The sequence below is a fragment of the Lolium rigidum genome, chromosome 6 (genome assembly GCF_022539505.1).
Source record: "Lolium rigidum isolate FL_2022 chromosome 6, APGP_CSIRO_Lrig_0.1, whole genome shotgun sequence".
NCBI classification, from domain to species: domain Eukaryota; kingdom Viridiplantae; phylum Streptophyta; class Magnoliopsida; order Poales; family Poaceae; genus Lolium; species Lolium rigidum.
Genome location: NC_061513.1, coordinates 314,425,660 through 314,435,332, shown reverse-complemented (window position 1 = coordinate 314,435,332; position 9,673 = coordinate 314,425,660).

Here is a 9,673-nt window from a genome sequence, read left to right as displayed (position 1 = left end):
ATTGTAAACATTATAAGACTCTACACCGTCTTCCTTGTTGTTCAAAACTCAATACTAGAAATTATCTAGACCTTAGAGAGACCAAATATGCAAACCAGATTTTAGCAAGCTCTATGTATTTCTTCATTAATGGGTGCAAAGTATATGATGCAAGAGCTTAAACATGAGCACAACAATTGCCAAGTATCACATTATCCAAGACATTTTAGAATTACTACATGTAGCATTTCCCGATTCCAACCATATAACAATTTAACGAAGAAGTTTCAACCTTCGCCTTGAATATTATGAGTAAAGCCTAAGGACATATTTGTCCATATGCAACAGCGGAGCGTGTCTCTCTCCCATATAGTGAATGCTAGGATCCATTTTATTCAAACAAAAACAAAAACAAAACAAACCGACGCTCCAAGTAAAGAACATAAGATGTGACTGAATAAAAATATAGTTTCAGGGGAGGAACCTGATGATATTGTCGATGAAGAAGGGGATGCCTTGGGCATCCCCAAGCTTAGACGCTTGAGTCTTCTTAAAATCTGCAGGGATGAACCACGGGGGCATCCCTAAGCTTAGAGCTTTCACTCCTCTTGATCATAGTATATCATACTCCTCTCTTGACCCTTGAAAACTTCCTTCACACCAAACTTCAAGCAAACTCATTAGAGGGTTAGTGTACAATTAAAAATTCACATGTTCAGAGGTGACACAATAATTCTTAACACTTCTGGACATTGCACAAAGCTACTGGACATTAATGGATCAAAGAAATTCATCCAACATAGCAAATACGGCAATGCGAAATGAAAGGCAGAATCTGTCAAAAACAGAACAGTCCGTAAAGACGAACCTGAAAGGGGCACTAGACTTGCTCAAATGGAAAAACTCAAAACTAATGAAAGTTGTGTACATATCTGAGGATCACGCTTGTAATTTCTCAGATTTTTTAAAATTTTCTACAGAGACTTGTGCCAGAATTCGTGACAGACAGCAATGCTGTTTCTGCGCAGCGATCCCAAATATAACATCAACTTTAACATAGAAACTTTACTTGGCACAAAAACATGATAAGGAGAGGTTGCTACAGTAGTAAACAACTTGCAAGACTCAAATATAAAACAAAGTACTGTAGTAAAAACATGGGTTGTCTCCCATAAGCGCTTTTCTTTAACGCCTTTCAGCTAGGCGCAGAAAGTGTAATTCAAGTATTATCAAGAGATGAAGCATCGACATTACCTTGGGCTTTACCCTTACCTTTCTTGTTCTTTTTCCTACTCTTTGGTTTAGGGAATACATGTCTTCCCCCGGGTGTAGAGGTGAACTTTAGGGTGCCTTCTCCCATATCTATGACTGCTCCCAATAGTTTCAGCAGGGATCTTCCGAGTGTGATTTGTCCTGTTCCTTGTGGAGCTCTTTCCGTGTGCCATTCAGAGTAATTTATCATCATATCATCAAGAAGCTTTGTAGCCGCCCCCAAAGTTATGGACATAAAGGTACCTGCAGCAGCTGAATCCAATAAATTCCGCGAAGAAAAATTTAGTCTTGCATAGAAGGTTTGGATGATCATCCAAGTAGTCAGTCCATGGGATGGGCAATTCTTTACCAAAGATTTCATTCTCTCCCATGCTTGAGCAACATGTTCAGTATCTAATTGCTTAAAATTCATTATGCTACTTCTCAAAGATATAATTTTAGCGGGAGGATAATATCTACCAATAAAAGCATCCTTACATTTAGTCCATGAATCAATACTATTCTTAGGCAAAGATATCAACCAATCTTTAGCTCTTCCTCTTAATGAGAAAGGAAACAATTTCAATTTAATAATATCACCATCTACATCCTTATACTTTTGCATTTCACAAAGTTCAACAAAATTATTAAGATGGGCATCAGCATCATCAGAACTAACACCAGAAAATTGATCTCTCATAACAAGGTTCAGTAAAGCAGGTTTAATTTCAAAGAATTCTGTTGTAGTAGCAGGTGGAGCAATAGGTGTGCACAGGAAATCATTATTATTTGTGTTTGTGAAGTCACACAACTTAGTATTTTCAGGGGTATTCATTTTAGCAACGGTAAAAATAAAACAAACTAGATAAAGTAAATGCAAGTAACTAATTTTTTTGTGTTTTTGATATAGAGAGCAAGACAGTAAATAAAGTAAAACTAGAAACTAATTTTTTTGTGTTTTGTTTAGGTGCAGCAAACAAAGTAGTAAATAAAATAAAGCAAGACAAAAACAAAGTAAAGAGATTGGGAAGTGGAGACTCCCCTTGCTGCGTGTCTTGATCTCCCCGGCAACGGCGCCGTAAATTTGCTTGATGCGCGTAGATGTACACGTCCGTTGGGAACCCCAAGAGGAAGGTATGATGCGCACAGTGGCAAGTTTCCCTCAGTAAGAAACCAAGGTTTAATCGGACCAGTAGGAGTCAAGAAGCACGTTGAAGGTTGATGGTGGCGAAATGTGATGCGGCGCAACACCAGGGATTCCGGCGCCAACGTGGAACCTGCACAACACAACCAAAGTACTTTGCCCCAAAGAAACAGTGAGGTTGTCAATCTCACTGGCTTGTTGTAACAAAGGATTAACCGTATTGTGTGGAAGATGATTGTTTGCGAAGAAAATAGTAAAACAAGTATTGCAGTAGATTGTATTTCAGATGTAAAGAATAGGACCGGGGTCCACAGTTCACTAGAGGTGTCTCTCCCGTAAGATAAAAGCATGTTGGGTGAACAAATTACAGTCGGGCAATTGACAAATAGAAAAGGGCATAACAATGCATATACATGATATGATAAATATAGTGAGATTTAATCAGGGCATTACAACAAAGTACATAGACCGCCATCCAACATGCATCTATGCCTAAAAAGTCCACCTTCAGGTTATCATCCGAACCCCATCCAGTATTAAGTTGCAAGCAACAGACAATTGCATTAAGTATGGTGCGTAATGTAATCAACAACTACATCCTTAGACATAGCATCAATGTTTTATCCCTAGTGGCAACAACACATCCACAACCTTAGAACTTTCCGTCACCGTCCCGCATTTAATGGAGGCATGAACCCACTATCGAGCATAAAAACTCCCTCTTGGAGTTAAGAGCAAAAACTTGGCCGGAGCCTCTACTAATAACGGAGAGCATGCAAGATCATAAACAACACATAGGTAATAGATTGATAATCACCATAACATAGTATTCTCTATCCATCGGATCCCGACAAACACAACATATAGTATTACGGATAGATGATCTTGATCATGTTAGGCAGCTCACAAGATCCAACAATGAAGCACATAAGGAGAAGACGACCATCTAGCTACTGCTATGGACCCATAGTCCAGGGGTGAACTACTCACTCATCACTCCGGAGGCGATCATGGCGATGAAGAGTCCTCCGGGAGATGATTCCCCTCTCCGGCGGAGGTGCCGGAGGCGATCTCCTGAATCCCCCGAGATGGGATTGGCGGCGGCGGCGTCTCAGTAAGGTTTTCCGTATCGTGGCTCTCGGTACTGGGGGTTTCGCGACGAAGACTTTAAGTAGGCGGAAGGGCAACGCAGGGGGCCACATGAGGGCCCCACACACCAGGGCCGCGCGGCCAAGCCCTAGGCCGCGCCGCCCTGTTGTGGCGGCGCCTCGTGGCCCCACTTCCTTTCCCCCTCGGTCTTCTGGAAGCTTCGTGCAAAAATAGGACCCTAGGCGTTGATTTCGTCCAATTCCGAGAATATTTCGTTGCTAGGATTTCTGAAACCAAAAACAGCAGAAAACGACGAATCGGCTCTTCGGCATCTTGTTAATAGGTTAGTGCCGGAAAATGCGTAAATACGACATATAATGTGTATAAAACATGTAGATATCATCAATAATATAGCATGGAACATAAGAAATTATCGATACGTTGGAGACGTATCAAACGCCCGATCCACTTCAACCCGGTAAACGTCATCCTCCATATCTCGTGTGTGCCACTTCTTATCCAGGGGCCGAAGGATGGACCCCCTCGCGACGTCTTTGAGTTCGTCGTTTACTCTCATCGAGAAGGTGCATGGCGTTGAGAGCGCCTGCGAGAACATGTGTATGGCGTTAGAGAGAGGGCAAGGATGATGAAACTAATATATTAACTTGATGTACACATTAGTAAATTACCGTAAGGGCGTTGAGCTCGGCTAATGTCGACGGGCCGGCACATGCGGCGGCGGGCGTGCAAGTGACGGAGGGGCTGCTACCCGGCATGGACGGTGAATCCCTAGCACCAGCGACATTGCCGGCGGCCGGAGGAGTCTCCATTATAACATTCTCATTGCCGGCGGACGGCGGCGCCATCGAGTTGCTGCCGTCGAAGCTAACCACTTGCATTTTCGGGGGGGGGGGGCTTGTTTGCCACCCTCATACCACGCGTCTAGAGTGTTGAAATCTGGTTGGACTGAAGCGGCGACTTCAGCTTTGACTTCAGGTACGAGTGTAGCTTTGAGTTGTGGTACCAAACCAGCTTGGACTTGGGCTAGGATTGACTCCCTCATTTCCTCCGCCTCCCGCTGCTTCCTCTCATTGCGCGCATTTTTATCGGCCGCAGACGACAAGCCGTAGTGACCATGCTTGTAGCTCTGTACCGGCGCCGACCACACGGCCTCTATGCGGCCTTCTCGTCGGTGAATGCTCATTAACGATGTTTAGCGCCCGTACGAGAGGCTTGTCCCAGAGCTACCCCGACCGTCGACGCCTGGGAGGAGGAGCCTTCGTCACATTGAGAAAGTTTTTGTCTTTCTTCTTCCTGCGGAAGAAACGCGAACCATTTAGAAATGTTGCTACTATTATATGAACGATACTTGATCTAATTAAACCGGTAAATTGCTTACCAGTTTTTTCTCCAACGCCAGGACCTTCTTGTCGTTCGTGAACCAAATTATGTCGGTTACGACCTTCAGGTCCGTGACAAGTTCCTCGGTTAGTTTCTTCTTATGGTACCGGGACCTGATGAATCTTCTTTCAAGCGGGTCCTTGTACTTGAGCCAGGGGTTCTCAATGCCGGCATTTACATACGCCTCGTCCTCCTTCGCCCAATAGGGCTCCTTTCCCTCGTACCCACGGCTGCCAAGGTTGTGGTTGCCGATGTTAAGCTCCCTTATTTCCTTCCCCCACAACTTGCGATTCTTGGTTGCTTGTAGCTCTTCATTGGCCACAAAAGCATCAAAGTCCGCCTGGGAGACATGCGGAAAGGCGGAGTGGACCTCTTCGAAACCTTTGCCCTCAGCAATCAGCTTCCGCACCATGTACTTGTAGCTGCTGAGGTGTTTGGTGAACTTCAGGAGGGCTTGTGAGTTCACACTGTTCTTGGTTTGATCAGTGGAGGCGTAGTCGCCTAGGAACTTGTATCGTGAGTGCAACCTCGCAATGAGCTGGGCTCGCAAATGCGCTTTGTTCTCAGCTCGGAGGTCCGTCTCGTTGAGATTGACGACCTCTCGAAGGATACATGCGAGTTGGTTGTCGTACCCCTTGGCAACATCCTTAGGCTCCACCGGCAAACCACTGGCGGGGTCCACCTCTTTTATTGTGTCTTTGCCGGTGGCGACCGTGTTTTGGCGCCTTGCCTTCCGCGGCCTCTTGGAACCACTTGTCCCGGTGCCACTACTCCCGGCGGCGCCGCTAGGATCGTCGCCACTTGTCTCGCCGCCACCCCCGGCGGCGCCGGTTGCCTCGTCGCCGCTTGGCGCGTAGGTACTACCCCCGGCGGCGTCGCTTGCCTCGTTGCCGCTTGGCTCATCGGCACTACCCCCAGCCGTCATCCTCCATCTCATGGTCCTCGTCGCCGCCAACACCGGCGGCCTCGGCATCCTCCTCCGTCCTAAAGAAGTGCCTATTGTAGTGCTCCTCTAATTGTTCTTCAGACGCCATGGTGGCTTGCACTAATAGAATATGAAAAAGAGTTAGAATTCACGGAAAAATTCGGCATGACCTTTGCTAAAAATTGGTCATGCCGAGTGCTAGAATTGCCGGAACGGAAATGAATCGACATTCCGGCACTCAATAGCAACTCAATCCCTGTAACAGAAATGCAATTCACATATATGATACATTTTTCATTTTTCATTTCTTTTCCAACCAGCAGCAGAGAATGAACATAGCAACAACGTGTGTCATTTCTCATTTGTGAACACTTGACAGCATCTACTGAACAAATACTAATAAGCAGTTGGAAATTCTTGTTACAGGGGAATATGTAGCACACCAGTCAAGATGCTAGCATTTTCTGGGCATTTTATAAATGGTATAGTGAACTAAACCTACTGCTTATTTACCTAAACAAACCAGAGAATGAATTCATTTTAGTGCTCTGTCAAAATTTCAAACAAGATAATGAATATGAGGTAGCATAGCATTAATTACCTAGCAATAGTAGTAGCACTGCACTTCAAATATTTCAGAAATTAGTAGCAGTAGCACTGCACTTCAAATATTTCAGCAATGAACTTAACCAAAAACAACATTTGCAACATTTGCAACCAGAGACAACATTTCCATCTCAACTAGAAGCAAACCAGAAGCATTTAGTATAACAAATACAACCAGAGACAACATTTCCATCTCAACATTTCCAACTACTGCCTTTTTCTTTATTTATTTCTGTAGTTGCTACTATCATACCAAACATCTAAATACTGCAGAGTTTAGAAAATTAAACATAATGATTAGGCATTACCTTACTGTCAACTGCTAATTCATTTTCATTAGGCATTTCATTTTCATTTAATGAAATGAAAAACTAACATACTGCCTAGTGCCTAGTTCTTCTCCAACAAACATTTCATTTTCTTTTTTCACCATGTATTCTAGTCTGTACAAAAATGAGCATGCAAAAATGACCCAGAGCATGCAAAAGCTCAACTTGAGATACCAAGCATTTTCATTAACCAACTAAATCAACCAGTAGGAGTAGCATGACCATTTTTTCTAATGAGAGGGAGATGATATTTGGGGAAGTGCTGTCCAAAAACAGATGCTGGGCTGTTACCAAAAAAATTCGTACGCACATCCAGAACGTTATTTTGAGTTGCAAATTTTTGAGCATGTGCCCCAGGTTGTTATCTAACTTTCATTAGTTGAACACTTTTTGAGATGAGCAATGGAAGATTTTTGTTAATTTCGATTTCTGTACTGCTGTCAGGTTTTGGCAGATTTCTGTCGTCCTGTTTTTCTGTGTTTCTGTTAGTTTGCATTCTCTTGTTTTTGCTTTGTTTCTTTCCCAAAACACAAAAAGACCAAAAATATTTCTGTTGTTTCTCTTCACCATTTGTTTATTTGGTTCTTTGCTCTTATTTTACTTTATTTGCTATCGTTGGTTTGCTATGAGAAAACCCAAAAAGATTTTGCTTTGTTTTCTTGTTTCCTTTTGTTCCTGTTTCTAACTTGAAAACACCAAAAATATTTGTTGTTCTTCTTTGGTTTTGTAAAGTTCATTACGAAGTTCAGAGGTCTCCGGTGGTTGGAGCTTGGTTTCATTCCATATTATTATTCAAGCTGCACAAGTGAAAGGCAATAATGACGATCTATGGCAACTTGACTATGGTGAGAGGCTGGTATGAACTCTATTTGTTTTCATTTTTGTACATATACTCATCCATGTGAGCATGCTTAGTTGGTTCATGTGAGGTATATGTCATTTAATGAAAGTCTAGTAGTTTATGATCTCTCATGATTAGTTCCAATCTATTAATAATGAGTAGCATGTCATGAATATTTGCTTGCATTGTTTTATTCATAGATCTGTATGACATTGTGGTTTCCTCCTCTGAATAATTCACTTGAATCGACTTGGCACATGCTCACGCATGCATATGACTGAACAAAAGTCAATTAAGCCTCGATGATCTAATTTGCTTCAGAGTTCTTGTATCACTTTTATGCCTCCGTTAATTTTATTCTGTCGCAAGCATGATTATGATAGTTATTGCTCTCTTGATTGTCGTTTCCCAGTCTATTGCTAGCCTCCTCCTGTACTGAGCGGGAACGTTGCTCGTGCTTCCAAACACCTGAAAACCAAGTTGTTCCAAAGTGTCCACCATAAATACCTATGCATAGCATTTCAAACCATTCCAAGTAAATTCTCATGTGCTACCTTTAAACCTTCAAACTACTTCTCAATTTGTGTTAATGTTTTATAGCTCATGAGGAAATATGTGGTGTTTTATCTTTCAACCTTGTCATTTACTCCGAACAGACTTTCACCAATGGACTAGTGGCACATCCGCTTATCCAATAATTTTGCAAAAAGAGCTGGCAACGGAGTTCCCAGCCCCAATTAATCAACCTTCATTAATAATTCTCTTCACGTGTTTTGCTCTGATTCATCAGTAAGCAACTTAACCTGCAAATGGACACTTCCCCATGGTATATGAATGTTGGAAGGCACCCGAGGATTCGGTTAGCCATGGCTTGTGTAAGCAAAGGTTGGGGGGAGTGTCATCCATAATGAAACTAAAATACATGTGTAAACAAAAGAGAAGAGGGATGATCTACCTTGCTGGTAGAGATAACGTCCTTCGTGGGAGCCACTCTTGAGAGTCTAGTTGGCGAGGTGGTTAGAGTACCCACTATCATTCGTTGACAACAACAAACACCTCTCAAAATAATTTTACTTCTGTCTTTGAAAAATGAAAAGCTCTAGCACATGTTAATCCCTGCTTCCCTCTGCGAAGGGCCAATCTTTTACTTTTATGTTGGGTCACCATCCTTTCTTTGAGCACTTTCTTGAGAGCATGACTGTCATTCTTAGTATAATATGCTTGTCCCAAAATATGATCAGCTGTGGTATAACTTTGATGCTTTTATCTTTGACAAATTTACTTCTAGTCTTTCTATGAACTTCAAAGGTGCCTGGGCATTTATGTTTTGCTACAAATACAGGCAAGCGAGATACCATTTTATCATATCCTTCTATGAACATTGCAATCCTGCTTATTGAAGTGTTTCATGATGCTTGTTATTAGTTTGTTGGTATCTCTTTTATGATTGACACAGGTTACTAGATGACTTTATTTGCATGTACCTTATTATGAATTGCTTAAGCACTTGCCATATCATGAGAATATTTACATCATATGAACAAATGTGTTCGTGAAAGTTCTTTTGTCGCACTCAGTTGTTAACTGAATTGCTTGAGGACAAGCAATAAGCTAGGCTTGGGGGGAGTTGATACGTCCAAAACGTATCTACTTTCCCGAACACTTTTGCTATTGTTTTGCCTCTAATTTGTGTATTTTGGATGCAACTAAAACGGACTAACGCTGTTTTCAGCAGAATTGCTCTGGTGTCTCGTTTTTGTGCAGAAATCCAACTTTCAGGAAAAACCTCGGAATTTATGCGAAAGGCCCTATTTTCCCAGAATACTGACGGAGCCAGAAGGGCAAGCCGCCTTGTTGTGTGGGCGCCTCGGCGGCCCCCCGACGCTCCCCTTTCGACTACAAAGTCCCTTCGACCTAAAAACGCCAGGGGGTATGTCGATATTTCCAGAGACCATCCAGTACGCCGCCGCCATCGCGAAACTCCGCCCCGGGACCAGAAACTCCGTTCTGGCACTCCGCCGGGACGGGGAATTGGAGGGGATCTTCACCGCCATCACCACCGACGCCTCTCCATCGACCAGCCATGTTTCCCCCATCCATGTGTGAGT